The sequence below is a fragment of the Suncus etruscus genome, chromosome 12 (genome assembly GCF_024139225.1).
Source record: "Suncus etruscus isolate mSunEtr1 chromosome 12, mSunEtr1.pri.cur, whole genome shotgun sequence".
In the NCBI taxonomy this organism is placed as follows: Eukaryota; Metazoa; Chordata; class Mammalia; order Eulipotyphla; family Soricidae; genus Suncus; species Suncus etruscus.
The window spans coordinates 44,461,340-44,479,540 of NC_064859.1; the positions used below are offsets into that span (position 1 = coordinate 44,461,340).

The 18,201-nt window shown below is 31.7% G+C and overlaps 1 protein-coding gene, 1 non-coding gene and 1 pseudogene across 2 annotated transcripts in view; 1 reads left to right on the top strand and 2 right to left on the bottom strand.

Annotated features, from left to right (window-relative positions):
- The window catches only part of LRRTM4 (leucine rich repeat transmembrane neuronal 4), an 822,236-nt gene that overhangs the window by 724,271 nt on the left and 79,764 nt on the right, over positions 1-18,201 (bottom strand). The window lies entirely within an intron of this gene.
- Positions 3,837-3,918, top strand: LOC126024975 (uncharacterized; annotated as a pseudogene).
- Positions 9,533-9,639, bottom strand: LOC126025059 (U6 spliceosomal RNA). Its single transcript, XR_007501107.1, has one exon. It is a non-coding gene; the product is annotated as a U6 spliceosomal RNA (small nuclear RNA).

Below are 18,201 nucleotides of genomic sequence, written 5' to 3' on the forward strand. Positions count from 1 at the left end.
ACTATTGACAACAAGATCAAAAAAGGTACTTATATATAAAGGGAAGACCATAAGATTTACATAAAATCTATAAAATGAGATTCTAGGAGCCAGAAAGACATCACAATACAGTCTAGATATATTATTAATGAGATTTGAAGAAACATTAGAGTTTCAGGAAAAGGCAAAAACTTAGAAAACTTATAGCCTTAAGCCCGTTTTGTACCTTAAAGTTTTTTGTTTTATTTTAATATCTTTATTCAAACACCTTGATTACAAACTTGATTATAGTTGGGTTTTATTCATGTATATTTTTATTTTTATTTATTTATTTATTTATTTATTTATTTATTTATTTATTTATTTATTTATTTATTTATGTTTTTTGGGTCACACCTGTTGCCGCTCAGGGGTTACTCCTGGCTCTATGCTCAGAAATTGCTGCTGGCAGGCTCAGGGGACCATATGGGATGCTGGGATTCGAACCACCGTCCTTCTGAATGCAAGGTAAATGCCCCACTTCCATGCTATCTCTCAGGCCCCCAATTTCTTTTTAAAGACAAGACTAACTTCTCAGAACTTGATATAATATCACAATGATTCATAATGGTTGCCATCCACTTGATTAAGAAAGGTCATTTACTCCTACCTTTCTGAGGAATTTTAAGTTTTCAATAATAAGTTAACAGTGCATTGATTTTGATAATTACATTTGATAATTATATTACAGTAATTATATGAATAATAATACATATTTAATTATTCTGACTAGGTTTTGTTTTATGTTTTGCAATTACTGACATTTTCATTATGATTTTATGCATTAATATGAATACTAAAGCATTGTCTACAATATAATATCTTCCAACAGAAGTCAATGTTGTTTTTACTTAAAATAAAACACATCTATACACCTATTCAGTCTTTTTTTTTTTTAAAGTTTCTTAGTTGGGCCAGAGTGATTTTTCAGGGGGATTTTTCATTTGCCTTTCACATGACCAACCCAGATTAGATTCCTGGTATCCCATATGTTCCCCCAAATCTGAATCACCAGGAATTATTCCTCAGTGCAAGCACATGACAGTCCTGTTCACCACTGGATGTGGTCCCAAAACCCCCAATTATTTCTTAATTCTCACTATTAGTAATTTTTACATTTGTAGGATATAACTATTTTAAGTAAACTTTAAAATTTATTATTACAGAATTATTTATACCATTTAAAATTTGTACATTTATTACTCACATATCATTTTACTGTAAAATACATTGTTTTAAAATATTTTTATCAACATATAGATTTATAATTTTGAGGAATTTAATGTTTTTTTTCTATTCTTCTGTATGTGTGTAATTCTAAAAGTGTTAAGTTAAAACTCTAAAGGAGATTTTAGAGATAATTGGTCTTTTCTCCAGACTCTGTGCACCAGAATCACTCCTGGTTTTACTTAGGCACCATATGTGGTGCCAAAGATTGAAGCCAGATCAGCAAAGCAAGAGCCTTAACACTATACAGCCTTGCATGTGCCTCCACAATAACTTCATTTAAAATTACATCTGTCCCAAAACTGATATATCAAAGAAACATAGTAAACTAACAACAAATGTTCAAAATTATCAAAACTAGGAATTTTGTCTATAGGACTGAGTTTGCATGGGCAGGGGCAGTTTGGGACATGGTTGAAGCAGTAATAAGTGCTGGTAATAAGTGAGGTATTGGAATAAAATATGTCTGAAAATTAAAAAAACAGAATAGCAAAGTCCATTACCCAGTAGAATGGTTAAAAGATAAATGAATTAAACACATACTTTGATATGTTTATATTTCATTGTTTTATATACTGGGATATAAATTTGGCAAGGGCATAATTATTTCTGCTTAATTTTCTTTATTAAGAATTACTAATGATTTAAAATTAGGGATTAAAATAATCATTGATGAGCCAGTGACTACATTCTTCTTTGACAATCCTTTCCATTGCCTTATCTAGTTATAGGTTTTGTACCTGAATCCACATATTTCAGTTAGCAAATAAATAGAAAGTTTTATAACTTTGTATGTAAAACTTTTATATTTACATATTTCTTATTTTATATAAGTTTATAAATTATAAGTTTGTTTTGTTAAATTATAATTTTAGATAAAATTTATAGTTTATATTTCATTTTTAATTTTTTGTTTGGGGGCCTAAATAATATGTAATTGTTTATTTTAATTCCCTCTCTGAAAATTATAAAACAAATTTGGTAAAAATTAAAAATAAAAATCATGGAAATAGAGATATAGCAATGCAGTTAGGGTACTTGTTTTGCAGAGGGTCGATCCAGATCTCATCCCTGAAACTTTAGTCCCTTTAGCACTAAAGGAGTAATCCATAAGTTAGAACGACGGGCATTACCAGACATGACCCAAAACTAAAGTAATTTTAAATTAATATTAAAACATGTGAATGAAATAATCAGCTTTTTTCCATCTGAATTGCTTTACTTAATATTATACCCCATTTTCAATTTATAATCATCAATTATGCATCAACTCATATTTAATGACTATTTTTAAGCTTATCAAGAACTTATCTTTTTAAGTATTAGGATAACTAAACACATATCAGACTTCTAATAATTTCATATTCAAATTTTTCTGTGATGTTCATACTTAAGTAGAATAAGAGTCAATTCATTTTAGCTTCATGATATTTAGGTAACAAAGATTTTTTTTGAGTTTCCAACATAACAATGTTCTATATTATGTTCAGCTTTTTAACTTTATTTTTTATTACTGTAGTAAGCAAAGGCCAAACCCTGCACTCAGCAGAACTTGTAAGCCATGTTTACCATAGATGAAGTCCAGGGCTTTCCTGCTCTGCCAAAGCCACGCCTGTTGAATTCATCACCCATAATTACCTTCTTGCCAATGGCCCTGCCTCATTATCTTTCTATTATTCCCTTCAGAGACACTAAACTGAACAAATTTCAGGTATGCCAATATTTGGGCTAATATCACCGCCTTTTTTTTTTTTTTTTTGAGTGATTTCAGGCATGCTTCTCCCAAATCTTCCTTCTTCCTTGAAGCCTAGCAGCTGAGAACATGCCCCTAACCACCTCAGTATCCTTCATAGTGCTTTGAAATTTTGGACAATTTCGTTTCTTGAATACCGTCATCCCTATAGTAACACATCAATTTTACAGAATGGACGTTTAACAACAAGAGCTTACACTAAAACGTCTGCTATTGTATTAATGACTTCACTGGAGACACAATCATTTTAACAAATAAATGTGCTTGCTGCTGTACTTTTTCTTTTTTTTTATATTTATTTATTATTATTTTTTTGTCCTCCCTCCACCACTGTTCCCAGCATGCATCCTATACCTCCTCCCTTACCCCCCCAGGTTGCTAGTATAAGTGGTCCCCTCTGTGTCTAGCTTGTTATAGATTGGGTGTTAATTCTGTTGTCATTCGATTGGGTTTGGTATTTAAGTCTAATCATTTTTTTTCAGTTTACATTTCTTTATATATATTTTATTTAAACACCTTGATTACATAGATGATTGTGTTTGGGTTTCAGTCATGTAAAGAACACCACCCATCACCAGTGCAACATTCCCATCACCAATGTCCCAAATCTCCCTCCTCCCTACCCAACCCCCGCCTGTACTCTATACAGGCTTTCTATTTCCCTCAAACATTCTCATTATTAGGATAGTTCAAAATGTAGTTATTTCTCTAATTAAACTCATTCCTCTTTGCGGTGAGCTTCATGAGGTGAGCTGTAATTTCCAGCCCTTCTCTCTTTTGTGTCTGAAATTTATTATTGCAAAAATGTCTTTCACTTTTCTTAAAACCTATAGATGAGTGCGCTTCTCGGCCTTTTGGCTAAGATCAAGTGTAGTACTTTTTCTTTTTTAAAAAAATATTTCTTCTGAAGCCGAAGCTATAGCACAGCAGGAGGGCATTTGCCTTGCAGATGGCTGAACCAGAAAGGTCGCAGGTTCTATCCCAGGCATCCACATGGTCCGCTGAACCTGCCAGGAGTGATTTCTGAGCACAGTTCCAGGAGTAACCCCTGACCACCACCAGGTGTGGCCCAAAATAATAATATTATTACTAATAATTAATAACATTAACATTAAAACAATATTTAAAATATTGCTAATAATTAATAATATTAATATTAAAACATTTAATGTATTAATATTATTACTAGTAATTAATAATATTAATATTATTGCTGATGATAATTACTAATATTATTACTACTAATATCGATATTCACATTAATATTTCTTCTTTTCCCTTCACTTTCTCTTTTATTTTTTCTTTATATACTTTTTTTTTCTTTATATACTTTTTATAAATTAATTCACTCTCACTTATCTGGAAAAAATTTTCTCTGGTTAACTATGTAATCTATTTTCTTTAAATAAAGTTAAAAAAAGAAAGCAGGGCCCCTCTGATACATAAAAGGCATGCATTATACAACTTTGAAGTATCCTTGAATTGGACTCTAAGTCAAATGATTCTCTGGTCTACTCTTTTATTTATTTTGTATTGAAGAGAGGATGCTGCCTATAAATTGCTTAGGGACTGAAGAAAAGAGGAGAAAGGCCATATAAATGATCATTTATAACTGAAGTGAGTTTGTCACAGTTTAATTGTAAAAAGATAAAGGTATTATATTTTACATCATGCACAGTGGCTCACAAAATGTTTTGATAGTATTCCTCAGAAGACCTTTGGCTAGTTTTCAATATATACTTGGTTGTAACAAGTAGCTGAGAAGGTGTCAGCTACAAACATATGGTAGAGGAAGAAGAAACTGTTCAATAACTTACAATTCAGCATATCTCCTAAAAACCAAGAATTATCCATCCAAAATATCAATTTCGTGGAACTTGAGAAATACTGAAAATGAATTAAAACAAAGTAAAAATATAAGTGTGTAGAATGATACTAGTACCCAATATTCCTGACAGTAGCTATATCTGTAATCTTACATGATTATATATGTAATTTATTGATAAAAAGAGAGTATCTGTGGAAGTGAGATAAATAGTAGAATAAAGAGACTAAGTTTAGAATATAGATATTTTTTTCTGAATAGTTCTATCTTGAATAATTAACTTTGAAGTATGTAAGAATTAAGACTAGAAAGAGAATTAAAGGAAGTCGGCAAACATTCAACCCATATTGAAAATGCTACAATTAGTATTTACAGCATCAATTAAAAAGGTATTGATTATAAGGTTAATTATTAAGTGAAAATTGTATATATCTTTATAACGATGAATTAAAAAACTATACACTTGCATATATGTATTGGTATGGACCTAAATGACACAGGTATATCCTGGACAAATATTTTATTTTCTGTGATAATTATTTCACAAAACAAAACTGAAAAACAAACAAGAAAAAATACTAAGAAAAATGTATCAAATGTGTGCAATAAACAAAATGTATTTGGAGTCTTGACTAAAAATAAGAAATAAATTATGAGACTTTCAGAGCAATTTGGATATAAAGAAATACATCATTATGACATTAATGTTAAGTATATTTCTCTAAGTGTAATGATAAATTTAAAAACATACTTTGAAGGTAAGGTTGCATATATTACAGGATGATAATGGTGATTGTTTTAAAATAATTTAAAATATAAAAGTAATATGAGTAAGACTGAAGATAATACAACTTGAATCTATAAAATATGATTCTGTATTTTCTATTTGTTAATATTTTTAAAAAATCTTGACAGTTTTAAAAGGATGCAAGTTCTATCACTCATTATTATGCTTTGATCAAGAAAATAGTTTAAATAGCAGAAAATATTAACAAAATAGCATTATACTTTTATAAATAATTTAATCACATTATGTATAATTTTGAATGTTAGATAACTTTACATATAAATAAGTTTTATTTATGCATTGATCATTTTTAAGATTTATTTTATTGTTAAATCATGTTCTGTTAAATAAACATCATTTGCTTAATTTAGTTTTCAACAGCTACATATCAATGAATGTTTTTCTGTTTCAGTATTATGAAATAGTGCTGAAATAAACACTTTTGCATAAACTATAAATTCTAATTTAAAATTATTCATTTTAGGGCACAGAGGTCTGGTATAAAACCCATTTCTTTGGAATAATTCCCAGAATTTCAATAATGGAAGATGAGTTCTCATTATTCTAAAGATTATTGAAACTTAAAGACAGATCACTCTCCAGAGATTATGAAAGCATTTGGCTGGGGAAAAATGGGAATTTTATAACAATTACTTACAAGAAGTGTTTTTATTTGTCTCACATAATTATAAAAATTTGACTAGTGCAGTAATACTAGGATGCTGTCTGCAATTCTCTCCTGTTCTAACTTCTGCAGTGCATTATGGCAGTCAAGATTCTTATTTATTTAAAATTCTATCAAATGGATATCTAAAAATAAGAGAAAAGTGTTAATCTACTCAATTTTTTTAACATGTAGAGGTAATTTCTACCAAACTAGGACTGTTGTGGGGAAATAAGGTATTTGGTTTTCTAATTTGCATGAGATAAGGGAAAAGGAGCCATACATTTGGATAATAGGCATTTACAAAAGTGTCACTCAACTCTCATTAACAGAGTAATGCATATCAAGATGACAATGAGATGTCATATAACGAAAATGAAATGGCATAGATCGGAAATACGGGATACTTCCAGCATTTTTAGTGATGTGTAAAACACAATCATATTTTACCACTGGTGGAGCTATTTTTTGGTCAGTCTCTCAAGAAAATAGTATAGAGATTTCTGAGGAATAAGGTAAGACTAAAGTTTCCATATAATTCAGTGATTCCACTTCTTAGTACAAAATCTCTATGCTCAAAAAAAATGTTTTAAGATTTAGTTGTACTGTTATGTTTGTTGCAGCATTTAGTACTAGTGCTAGGATATAGAAACAATCCAAATATCCAGAGACAGAGCAGTGGATGAAGAAGTCATGCCATGTATGCACAGTGAAATATAGTCCAAATTTAAAGGTTGAAAATATTTTTTTTATTTTCTGTCAATTGCATGAAATTGGAGTGTATCATGTTAAGTAACATCAGTCAGAGGGAGAAGGATGATTACAAGATAACTGTATACAGCAGAGATACATAGAGAAACAAAATAAGGGAATAGACAGTATCAAACAGTAACAAAACCTTGATTTCATATAAAAAATGAGATTATCAAAAAGATTCAGAGAGAGCAGAAATGAGGAAACGCAGAAGTGAATTAGTAGCAAAACAATAATATTGGTGGAGATTTGTGGATATTTTGGTGGTGGTAAGATGCATTGCAGGCAACTGTATAACTGTTAACATTATTGTCACCTAAACCATAATAATACTTCTATAAATAAAGAAATAAATTACTTATGAATTGATGCAGATAAATCTACTTATGTATTCATTTATTTGAAAATACACATATTTCAAGAACACCAAAGTGCCTAGTGACAATTTTTGGTATAACACACATTCTCTTATTAAGTACACGTATGGTAGTATTTTAATTTTCATTTACTTAACTGTTAAAGAGTTGAAATTTCTTTTATGACTATGTAATTTTTAAGTAATTTATTCATGTGTGTTTTTACTTCATCTGAATAAATATTAATCAATACATACAAGCAGTATTAGGATAGACAGATGTTAAAGTCATTAAGGAAATTGAGAAATGACTATACTTATTCATAAAAAATGAGTACGAATGTTCAGTGTAGAAATGTCTATACTTAATCAGCTTAGTTCTTTTTTTTTTTTTTTTTTTTTTTTTTGGTTTTTGGGCCACACCCGGTAACACTCAGGGGTTACTCCTGGCTATGTGTTCAGAAGTTGCTCCTGGCTTGGGGGACCATATGGGACACCGGGGGATCAAACCGCAGTCCGTCCAAGGCTAGCGCAGGCACCTTACCTTTAGCGCCACCGCCCGGCCCCCTGCTTAGTTCATTTAATGTTCTAGTTCATGGTAATCATTCAAACCTGGCAGATTGAAGGGCAAATAGCAGGTAAATTCTGTTTTAATCTTTTGTTTTTATATATTAAGTGATAACTGTAAATATTAATTTGGAAAAATATGAGTGAAATACTATTTTCACTCATCCAATATTAAAATGGTACACTTCTCAATATTTTGATTCCAATCCCTGAATTCCAAAATGTTGTCTAAATGGATTGTATTGTATTACAAATACAAATACAAAATTACAAATACAAAATTCTTTCTCACTTTGGTTGCTTTCAAGTAAACCATTGATTAGTATTTCATAAGAAATATGGTATAATAATCAATTTTCTCCTTTGAAACACTTTAATTTTTATCTAACATAGTTTCTTATACCAATATAATAGATATTTCACACTGTATGATGTAATTATTAACCACTTCACAATGGATAAAATATTTTAGCAAAAATATTTTTTCAGAAATCATAAAATAGTAACATTAGCAATGAGGGCAAATTGTCATATTTATTTTTATAAATTTCTTGAGACTATTCAGCTAAAAATGCGTCAGCACAAATAAAAGTTTTGGTTATTTTAAACTTGAAGGAATTTCAATGATAATCATATAACAGTCGGCTTGTGGAAGTCATACTATATTTGGTCATAGAATTAGGCATGCCTATAGAAGGCAAAGACAAGTGCTAATGAGCCCATTATTAGTGCTAGTTGTTTTTATTAAAATTTCTCAGAGATCCAGTTTGTGAACTAATATATTCATTTTTATTTTAGATTCTTGATATTTTAAATGGAATATGAAACATCTTTGAATCACAGTGGCATATTCTTGAGGATGATTAAGCATAATGTCTATTAAAAAACCTATGTGAATTACAAAAAAGAACTATTTAAAAAAAACCACACTAATACAGTAAAAAGTTTAGCGTTTGATAGTCTTCAAATGTTTTCATTTATGTTCCTGTCTTCCAATTAACTTATTTTCACCAGTTCAAAGAAATCTATTTGAACCGTTTCCTTAACCGTTTAACAAATTATCATCCTTGGAGCCTTGAGCTATATAGCACAATGTGATGTTGTTCAATTTACATGAGGCTGGGACTGGAGTTCAGTCCCAGGAACCTTGTATGGTCCCCCAATCCTGCCAGGAGTGATTCCCAAGCTCAGAGTCAGGAGTAACCCCTGAGTGCACAGGTTGTGGACCCAAAACAAACAAAAGCAAACAAAAAGAAAGCAATTATAAATAAAATTAGAGACTACATTACTCTTCGAGCGCACAGCTTCGGGAGGGATGCACATGGAGCAGTGAGGGAGGAAGGGGACACCCGCCTAGTCAGCCAGATCAGCCAAATCAACCCTGGCGATCAATGGGGTGAAAGATGTCGCAGCCAGATCACCCACTCATTCCAGGTGTTGGCTGTTCTGATCATTCAAGTGGGATAAACAAGAAGTTGGGGAAGGGGATACCCACACTCATTTAATGGCATGCCTTTGCTTCTTAATACTTGAGACTGCAATTAATAGCCATGACATCTAGTTTCATCTCTTCTTTTTTTTTTTTAAATATGGAACGCTTCACGAATTTGCATGTCATCCTTGCGCAGGGGCCATGCTAATCTTCTCTGTATCATTCCAATTTTAGTATATGTGCTGCCGAAGCGAGCACTCATCTTCTTTTCTTTATCCAATTCATGAAATATCCTCTCAAATACCTGTTACTTATTCAAGCTCATTAACTCCTAAATATAAGTACCACTTGCAACTTTTTATTAACCCAAATCACTTCATCTCTATCCTTAATACCTGCCTTAGGGACCGAATTTAACTACCACAAGCATCACCCTACAGGTCAGTTTCTATATTTAACCTTCAAATTCTTCTATACTTTAATTTACATTTTTTGTTAATTTCTTCTTATTCAGAATTTATACATAAATATATTTTATTTTCTTTATAAGTCATATATTCATGTTTCTTTGTAAGATGGTTTATTAATGTCCATATTATAATTATTTTACCTTATATTTATCTTTATAAATTTACTTTACCTTATATTTATCTTTACCTTCATAAAGACAGTGACCATGTCTGAATACCTTACAACTAATATCTAGCAAAAATGTGACCTGTTATCTCAGAATCATTTGTTAAAAATAATACTCCACATCATATATATAGATATAGATATATATATTCCTAACTTTAGTCTTTTCTCATATCTTTTTTATTTAAGTTTTGGAAGCTCACCAGTGTTCAGGGCTTTCTGACTCTTCACTCTGAATGATTTCTTCCTGGTGGACTCAGGGTGTGTGAGATCAAATCTAGCTTGTCAGCATAGAAGACAATTATCCTACATACTATATCGTCACTCCAGTTTGTATTCTTTCTTTTCTGCAAACTTATTCATCTCAAAACTTTAAAATTCTTCTCTCAAGAACATTCTTCCTATAATGTAATGAACATACTTGCATACGCACATACATGGTACAATATTTAGGATGTCAGTTCAGAAAGAAGAGAAAAATCATAATTACTTGGTAGTTTGAAGCTAAAATATTTAGAAAAATATGAGCTAATAAATCTATGTCTTGTTTTATTTTTTGCCCATATCTAGATATGCTCAAGGATTATTCCTGACTCATTCCTAGAAATTAGGGGTGTTCAGGAGATCATATGGTATTCCAAGGATCAAGCCTGGATTGGCAATGTTCAAGGCAAACACTCTCTACCTGCTGTCTATTGGCTGGCTACACTCTGCTTTGAAAATTACGTTATTTATGTATAGTAGTAATGTGATTCAGCTTTTATTTTAGCAAAGATACACACAAAACACACACACATACATATATATGTATATTTCTAATTCTTTGGAGAGAATAATGAAGGCGAGGTCAATTAAGAATATGTAATTTCCACTTTCACCCTAAAATCAAAGCTTAATTTAATGTATAAAATTCTCAGTGCATTGGAATATAAAGCAATATTAATATTTTTAAAATTTGATAAATAATACAATGTTTAGCAATATGGCTTTTTCCTTTTTGTTTTACTTATAAATTATAAATATTAAAAATGCCTGGGGCCAAAGAGATAGCATGGAAGTAAGGCATTTGCTTTGCATGCAGAAGGACGGTGGTTCAAATCCCAGCATCCCATATGGTCTCCCGAGCCTACCAGGAGCGATTTCTGAGTGTAGAGCCAGGAGTAACCCCTGAGCACTGCCAGGTGTGACCCAAAAACCAAAAAAAATAAAACCAAAACCAAAACCAAAACCCAAAATTGCCCACATTGTTTGATAACTATGTCATCACAAAAATATATACTTTCATCCAAGAAAATCAAAATTTTAATAAACTATCCATACGTTTATTAAAACTGTAATGTATCATTATTTTATTACTTTTGGGGGGGCCACACCCGGCGGCGCTCAGGGGATACTCCTGGCTGTCTGCTCATATGGAATACCGGGATCTGAACCAACCACCTTTGGTCCTGGATCGGCTGCTTGCAAGGCAAACACCACTGTGCTATCTCTCCGGCCCCATTTTATTAAATTTTTATAATTTATTTTATTTTATTAAAATAATCTTCAGGATATATGATCACAGTTATAATAAGACATTCAGAAATCATGAATATGATGTAAGTGATAAGATCTCTTAACTGACAATTCAAAGACATTTATTTTTTTATCTTTTAGGAATAAGTCCTGTGTAATTTTAGTGGATATATGTTTCAAAAGAATAAGTTAATTTTTCCTTTAAATTATAGAACAAAAATAAAAGAAAAACTGTTCAATAATGGAAGAACCAGAACTGTAAATGGTAGCCATAAGTAGTAAATACTCTTAAGCAAATTTTCTTCATCAAGATCATTAAAAAAATCAAATACAGTTTAATTGCCTTGTGGCTAAGTAGACTCTGCTGTACTTTTAAGTACATAGGGTGCTGCTTACCAAATCTATATTGATTACTGTGACTAAGGAGTAGACACAATTAGGCAAGAACAGAGCTAAATTAATTATCTACTGGGTGGGAAAGTTTAACAATGTCATTTGCCAGGTTTGACAGTAATTTTATTTAAGGATTTTTATAAATAACTTAAAAGTGGGAGTACACAGTAAATTATCTTAGCTCTTCTAAGCAAAGGAATGCTGAGTCAGTGGGAGTAAAGATCAGAAAGATGTCATGAATCTGTGGGGTAAGACAAATGGCAATTTGAGCACTCAAGTGGGCAATTGTGAAGTAAAAAAATTAATGAAACTTCTAGATATTGTATAATAGATTATAATTTTAACTCATGATTCAGGAAAATCATTTGTGAATTATAATATACTCTTCATTCAAAAAAAACTTGTTTAAAACTCCATTCACCAAGGGCACCTTAAATGTTGTCTCCTTCTTAGACAACTCCAAGATTAGATATTTTCCTTTATTCTACCCAGGATAAATGCTTCCAAACTTACATATTTAATTGCCATTTTCTCATTAGCATTTCTTGCTTTCTTTTTAGATTTATTTTTCAGTGGCCAGTGCTGTATTTTTCTTATTTGGTAACATGGTTCTACTTTCCTTAAATAAACCACCATGTTCTGAGAGAAAAATAGAACAAAGAAAACATCTTTTATACCTAAAAACAGCACTATATACTTTATGAAAAATAAGAAATGCATTAATTTAAATTGGGTTTCTTTCACTTAAAATGGAATATAATTTGTGTATACATACTGGCATGTATATATAATGTACATAAACATATATCTTATGTATATATTCATATTTATAATGTGAACCTTTTTAATGTTCCCATTTTTACTTAGTAACATCATGATTTATAGTTCAAAACTTGACTAACTATATTTTTTGTTTTTATTTTTTGTTTGTTTTTAGGTTTTGGATTTTGGGCCACACTCAGTGATGATCAGGGGTTACTCCTAAGAATGTGCTCAGAAATCACTCCTGTCTTGGGGGACCATATAGGATGCCAGGTGATCAACCCATGGTCAGTTCTAGGTTAGCACTGGAAAGGCAGACACCTTACTGCTTGTGCCACAGCTCTAACCCTCACTGTTTTTTACTAAGGCATGTAATTATTTTCATATTTTATATAAAAGGTTTATAAAATGGATATGTTATAATGTTTTACCTAAATAAAAAACCCTAGAATGCATTAAGGTATGTTTCTTTATTTAACATGATATCTATTAAATTATTAAGTTTATTAATTATTTATTTTCTTAATTGTACTAGACTTCTTGTGTATCTCCTGATTGTTCCCGTGTTTGCTAAGTATTTTTATTCTTCATTGTTCCTAATTGTAATTATTCAGTGATTTTGACAAAAACAGAACATTATATTTTGACAGAGAGAGGGGAGAGGAGAGAGAGAGGAGAGGAGAGCAAAGGAGAGAGAGAAAAAGAGAGAGAGAGAAAGAGAGAGAGAGAGTACTTGTTTTGCATGTGGTTAAGTTAGATCCTGGTTGTATTCCTGATACCTTGTATAGTTCCTGAGCATTAAGTGATCCTTAAATTGGGTATCTTTGGGTATGACTCACCTGCCTCTCCAAATATTTTCCCCAAATCCTTCCTTAAAAGATTAAAGGCTTCACAATTCAAAATACTTGGGGTTTGGGGTCTTTGGAGCCTTTTCCTAACTCTTTAATTTTATTTAAGTCTTTTGCCACATCACGCAATGCACATTTGAGTGAATCTTGGTGGAGGTAAAAAAAATAACTGGTGCTAGGACTGGTTCTAGAACAGATTATGTTTAAAAACCAATTATGTATAACTTTGTGAATCATGGGACTTAAATACAATTTTAAAGTAAAAAGTAATAAAAATAGTCAAATAAACAGCAAACTATGAATAAAATACATTTTATACTAGAGGCATAATGCTACATACCCTTTGTATACATTTCTATCAATTATACAATATTTTAAGTACAGGTAGATCTTCAATATATATATGTATATATATTTATATATAACTCCCCAAAACTTCTAATAAATAAAATAAGTTAATTTGAGGGACTAGTTTTCATATCATTTCATATCAACTTGTAGTATGTCATTATGTCATTTAAAATAATGACTTCATAAGTCACTGTCACTATATCTTATTGAAAAGTGTTTAGATGATGAAAATTATCAACATATACTGTGATATATTTAATCACTCATGTTTAATTCTTCACCACCATAAATATTTTAGCTGTACAGCTGTCACTTGAGGAAAGGGCTGGAGTGGTGGTGCAAGCAGTAGGCCATTTGCCTTGCACGTGCTAACCTAGTATGGATCTCGGTTCGATCCCCCAGCTTTCCATATGGTTCCCAAGCCAAGAGTGATTTCTGAGCTCATAGCAATGAGTAACCTCTGAGCATCACCAGGTGTGGTCCAAACCAAAAATTTAGAAAAACAAAAAAGAACATATTGAAAAAATAAAAAATCCTTAGCTCCTTGATTTTGACAACTAAAATTCTAAAATGAAAAAATATTGAACCATTGTGATACCACAAAATGAATATGCAAATTGCTCTACATATCTTAGAGAAATGAGTACAATTGAGAACAAAATAATACTTTAACATTAGCAAAGCTTTCTGGAAAATTACCTCAAACTTTGTGTTTTCTTTGTTGTCTAATCAAGAAAAGAACTAAGAAAAGGAACTATAAAACTCCTAGATAAAGTTTGTGTTTCAAATAATGAGATACTTTAAATTTTGCTTTACCAACCTGAATGTTCATCAGGTTATAAAGTTCCCTACATAACTATCAAGTTACACAAATTTTTCTACTTTGTCTAATCAAGAGATAGTCTCGTTTTCAAGAGAACTTAACACAGTGCCAATGTGTACAAAACACATGTAAACATTTCATTAAAAGTATCCTAAGTTGAATCTCAGCAAAGAATTTCAATAGTTAGGGAAAAGTAAATAGAAACACTATCAGAACTTAAATTAGAAAAAAATTAACAAAATAAAAACCTACCTTCTGAAAGTCATAAGCATATAACTTTTGCTACACAGGGATGAGGAGGAAAAATACACTGTAGAAAAAAAAATATATATATATCCATTATTACTGAATAATGCAGTCATCTTTCATCTATTTAGAAATGTGTGCTCAATCTTGTAACTAGAGAAAGAATACAGTAATCCTGTATGTGGTAAGAACTCTATAAAGTATTTTAATATATTAATTTTGAGTAATTTTGTTCCACCAGTAGGCTATAAATGAAGTTGTAGAAAAATTAATTCTGGATATTAAGTTTAGAATTTTCATATAATTGATATAATTTTATAAACAGTGATACACAAAATACTTCATCTGATGGCTAAGATGTTCTGGCTTTTTCTAAATTATTTTACATTCAAATTACCTCAGTAGGTAGTCATTGTGGGCCAGAGCCATACATAGTACAGGTCTTTTGCTTTGTTCACAACTGACCCTGGTTCCATCCATGACATTAGATATGGTAACCCAACTAGCCTGAATGACCATCAAGCGCAAAGCCAGAAATAACCCCTGAGCACTGAAAGGTGTGCCTTAAAACAGAATTACAACAACAAACAATGAAATATAGACCTTGTTTCTATTATTTCTTATTTTAAAGTGTGTTAATTTTAATGAATCATCCAAAGTTATGTCAAAAGGGTGAAGGGGGGTGTTCTGGTTATGACTGTAACCCAAATATGATCATGTTACTTAAATAAAATATATATTCAATAATAAAAAAATGACAAAATTAAAACTAAATTTCTGTAAATTCAAGTAATTCTTCATTATTGGTGTTTCAGGGCTGATTCTCTGAATATTCCTGGTGAGATCCTGGGACTATGTGGAGTGTCCAGGATCAAACCGAATCTACTGTGTGCAAGACAAGTTCCATACCCACTGTCACTCTGGCCCCTCAAGGAAGACATTAATTTCTGTTCACATGTTAGAGAGGATAAGAAAGATAGTAATGCTGGCGAGCAGTAAATTCCATGAAGCTAAAATTCAAGGTTTCTGATCTACTTCCTTTTTTTTTTTTTTTTTTTTTGGCCACACCCGGCGTTGCTCAGGGGTTACTCCTGGCTTTCAGCTCAGAAATAGCTCCTGGCAGGCACGGGGGACCATGTGGGACACCAGGATTCGAACCAACCACCTTTAGTCCTGGATCGGCTGCTTGCAAGGCAAACACCGCTGTGCTATCTCTCCGGGCCCAAATTCCTTTTTTTTTTTTTTTCTGATCTACTTCCTATCTCAAGTCAGAGGTCGCCCAATTTGGGGAATTTTTTTTTTTTTTGCCCTAGGACAATTACTGGTAAATGTTGATTCAAAGAAATTGTTATTATGACAAGTTGTCCAATGCTTTATAGGATATTTAGCAACATCAAATGTTATGTACAGAATAATCTCCACACCCAGTTGTAACAAAATTTGTTCTACCAACTTGGTTAAATATAATGTGTGTATGTATGTGTGTGTATGAGAAAGAGAGAGATAGAGACAGAGAGACAGAGAGACACAGTGAGAAAGCATAAGGGGTGTCTGCAGTGTCTGAATGCAAAACTGGCCTTACAAGATATAAAAGCAAAAGATTGAATAAGAATGAGAGCAAGTCTAAAGAACTATGGTGAAGGAATATTGGCACTTTGATGGTGGGTAAGAAAACATTTCCAGTCCTTTAAACCAATATGACCTCAGTTTCTAAAATTGGAAATAAATAAAATGTTTAGATTGTCATTAGTGTGATAAAAGCAGACTATGTTATTTTTTTTTCCTTGTAATTTATTTCTTTTATTGAATCTACAAATATTTCAAAATAAAGGCTCACCATTTAAATAAAGCATAAATAAAAATAGTTATGGTAAAATATGTAACTAAATTATAATATTAATTTCTAATGATTGTTTCTATCTTTTTTTTAATATATATAATTTTTATTTTGATCATAGTGTCTTACATATTGTTGACAATAACATTTTAGGTACATATTTACATAAAATCAGGGGGGATTCCCATCACCAATTTGTCCTCCCTACACCTCCGTTTTTGTCCTACCTCCCATTTCCTCTTCCCTCACCTCCAGGGCGGCTAGAATATGTGGTCCCCTCTGTATCCAACCCACTACTTAGTAGTCTTGCCCCTGTTTGGTCTTAATGCCTCCCTTATCTCCCCCTCTAATTGTAGGCAGGACTAGCTAATTCAAGTTGCATGATTTTGCCTGAAAAAGAGAAGATAAATAAACTGGGATAAGAGTCTGATACTCCAAAAATGGATGGAATCCTTCTAGAGGCTCTCATCATCGATTTGGGAGATGAAGGAGAAAAAGAAGTTGAAACACTCCACCAGTACCAAAAAAAAGAGTCAATTATCCAGTGGGGACTCCATCTATATCGGTAAGCACCACAAAAAAAAAAAAAAAAAAAAAAAAAAAAAAAAAAAAAAAAAAAAAAAACAGATGAAAAACAAAGCAAAACAAAACAAACAACCAAAAACCAAACAAACAAACCAAAAACACGCCATGGTCTTGAAATAAGAAACATGGCATAGCACGTAACGAAAGAAGAGAAAAGAAGAGAGAAAAAAAATAAGTATAATTGGGGACCACGATTTCAGTAGTCACACCCAAACAGAGAAATCGACCAAAATAGATAGGTATATAAAAATAATAATAACAATAATAAATGAAGGGAAAAATATATGTATATATGAAATAACCAAGGTTTTGTGGTTTTTGTATTTTTGTTTTTTTCCCCTCCTGCCCTGGCACAGTAAATATTGGGGTCATTCTAAAAGGAATTCACTTGGCCTAAGAAATATGGGGTTTCTCCGTCCTTGGAGTATACTGTCATGGGATCAGCTCTAGACTTTGCTCAGGATCATTTATTCTCCCGGTGGTGTTTTTTTTTTGTGTGTGGAAGACTTCTGCTCTGTCCAGGGTGATACAATCAGAGCTCTGTGTGTAGAGGTCTCCGTATCTGCACAGATCCTGAGGTGGGACTTATGATGAAGTCAGTCTTTGTGGTTCTAGAGGTTCTGTTGCCTCAGTGTCGTTTTAATCCATCTTCTGTGGTTGGTGATCTTGGTCTTTGCACTGAACCTAGGATGGCTCCTAGGATAGCATCTTTCTTTGTTATTTTATGGATTATTACAGGTAAAACTGCTGAGATAAAACTAAAATTCATCAACAGATAAAATAACAATTAAATGAATTTTATATGTTGCAGAGTGTTTGAATTA